Source organism: Leucoraja erinacea, chromosome 33 (assembly GCF_028641065.1).
Source record: "Leucoraja erinacea ecotype New England chromosome 33, Leri_hhj_1, whole genome shotgun sequence".
In the NCBI taxonomy this organism is placed as follows: domain Eukaryota; kingdom Metazoa; phylum Chordata; class Chondrichthyes; order Rajiformes; family Rajidae; genus Leucoraja; species Leucoraja erinaceus.
Window position 1 is genome coordinate 13,269,634 of NC_073409.1, and position 3,064 is coordinate 13,272,697.

The window sequence follows — 3,064 nt, forward strand, 5'->3', positions numbered from 1 at the left end:
GCAGAGCCGCTGACGATCTTAGACTTGTCTGCAACTCATTTCTGGTATTGGAGGAGGGCATGGTGATCCCTGTAGTTCACCCTTGCATTGAGAGGAGGAGCTGGCAGTTTCCAGCTTATCCCGACAGCTCAACTTTGGGGCTTGAAGAGGTGACACTGGCGGCCTCTGGATTATCCTGGCAGAGCTGTCTTTGCCTCTGTTTGTGGGCACAGTCCCTCCCAGGCAGAAGCACTGGCATCCCAGGCAATCCCTAGACACTCAGTAGATGTGCTGGATGTCTAGGGCTTCTTCATGGCAGCTCCGTCTGGACCACACGGTTGCACTGGTGGTCACAGGTCTGTCTTCCACGACCCTGCAGTAGGGGAACACAACTAGCAGTGCAGCTCCCCTCCCCTCGGCTTTGTAGAGATCAGGCAGACAATGTTCAGGTGGCCAAACCCATATCAGCTAATTTTATCCAGCTGGTACCAATGATGCTGGGAATTGGCCTATCAGCCAGTGATAGGGATCAGAATGGCATCCAAGGGAGGGGTGAGGGCTGTGACAACTCATTATTACAATAACACCTCACTTTCATTTAGCACCTTAATATTGTAAAAGTAATTGTTAAAGAAATTCCCTACTGGTTCATTTATGTCCTTGTATGAAGAAAATCTACCATCAGGTCTTCTGTTGGATAACTCCAGTTTCACAGTACCATGGTTGATTCTTCAAAGTGACCTCAGAAATCATCTTGTCGATGACAATTGAGGGCTGATCAATAAAAACCTGTCACACCAGCAAGCCTACAATCCAAAGGCTAATCTTCTAAAACTAGTGTGCGCCATTACCTTGGCTGACTCAGTACTCACTAAACTATTCCAAAGCCTTGCGTTCCCTACCCTTGGCTTACTTTCCTTTCGTTCCTTCTGCCCATATCCCACCATGACATGAACAGAAAAATGCACGGTAAAGAAATGATGCCTACTCCATGAACAACAACAGTATGGAATGAGTTAATTTGCCACACAAACAGGGGACAAAAGATTTATGCTTTCTATTACAGCGTATGAGGTAACATGAAGCTGGCTGATTCTGTAAGAAGCATTACATTTTCAAACACAGCTGCGGATTTATGTACCATGATGATGTGCTCTAATGCACCTTGATATTTATCCCTTCTCTCTCCCTAACAATAACACCCACTCATAAATCTACATGCTTCCACGTATGCACGCACATGCTAACTTAAACATACATGTGTATGTGCAAACATATAGATATGCTTGTTTCCTATCTCTATACCATTATGAAACATTGTACACGCACACACACATAAAGGCACACACTCGCTCATGCTTAATTCTTTCGTTAAAAACAAAAATGTCTAATGGAAGGAAGTAAGAACTTACAAATTTCACAGCCTCTGGACATCCCAAAGAGAATGATGCAGCTTGGAGCTGTAACATTGTTGTGCAAAGGAGACATTATTAAATTGTTATGAATTCTGTTAAGAGCATATTGAGGAAAGAAAGGGATTGTGATAGCCTTTGGAGGTGACTTCGCTGACAAGAAAGCACAGGATTTATTAATGCCAGCAGTTGAAATATATGTAAATTATTTCCAACTTTGCTGTAAATGTTAGATTTGGTTTGAGAAACTACACGGTATCGAAATGATTTTATAAAATCATAACTGGACCTCCTGCATTGTGATCCCTCATTCAGGTTGGGAAAATTTATCTTAATCTTCCTCACCAAAATATCTGTCTTCCATCTTGATCATCTTAAAATTCACATGTGTGTCTTGTCTTTCAGCTTTCCTTCCTCCTTAGTAACTGGGTCCCAGCTCCACATGTGAAGAACTAGCTAATGGACCGTTTGAAGGACACAGTTGGAATCACAGCCTTGCAAGGATTCAGCACCACATGAAGGGAAGTGATCAGTTCAAGAGAATGATTGTTGTAGACCAGAGAATCACAAACGCTCAACAGCAATTATTAGACTTCAGGCGTCTAATATATTTTGTAAACAAAAGAATTATTGCCATAGATTATGATCTTACTGGATATTCTTGGCCTTTATCTTCCAATTTCCGTTTTGGATATATAGCTCCCAACAAATATCAACAGAGATCTGTAATCATACACATTCTCATTTCTCATAGGAATAAACCAAATATATATTTTTGCTATTATCATTAATCTTTCTCCTGGTTTATTAATCTAAACCCCCACCACAGACATGTAGATTAAAGGTTAAATAGATTTTAGAAGAAACGCTATTCGTAAAGGTGATCTTAGAAAGAGCTTACAATGAGAGCAGATAGGGTGAAATCTGTAAAAAAAAAAAAGATAGCAGACAATTTCTTGGGTACAGTGTCGTGATCTGGCCTCTGAAGACATTTCTACTTCCAGCACATAGCGAATCATTAGAACACTCAACCCAAGAGGATTGTGGAGATTCAGTCAATGAATGTGTTTAAGACAGGGATCAATAAATATTCTTAATTTAAGGGGATCAAGGGACCTGCGGTAATGAAGGAAAGCGGTGCTGAGATAAAAGATCATCTCTCAGGGTCAGGGGACCATCTCCTGCTTTTATTTCTTCTGCACTTATTAGGATTAATATGTAATTAAAAGGATTGTTGTTCTATTGGAGGGGATTGGTGTGATACTAATATGATCAGAATGGTATTAGATGGGATTAGTATGATTACTGTGTTCTAAAAGCTACAAGATACCCATTTTAATTTAAATCTAAACTAGAACAAATTGTCCTGAGTGTTCGATGCAAATCTTGAAACTATATGCCCATTGTAATAGACAGGATCCGATGCTCATGCATCCTTTTGGTGTCAATAGTGAGAAGATAATGTTGCCATAAATCTATTACTCTAGATTCTCAGATTCAATGGTTCCTAAGATGCCTATAAAATGTATGTTAAGAAATTCCCATCCCCATATCCTGAATATTTCCCTGTCCAAAACAAAGTACTGTAGATATTGGAAATCTCAGAATTCTAGCGGACATTGTATTGTTTTTGTTTGGGTTATTGTTTAACTTTTTGGCACTTGTTCGGGATT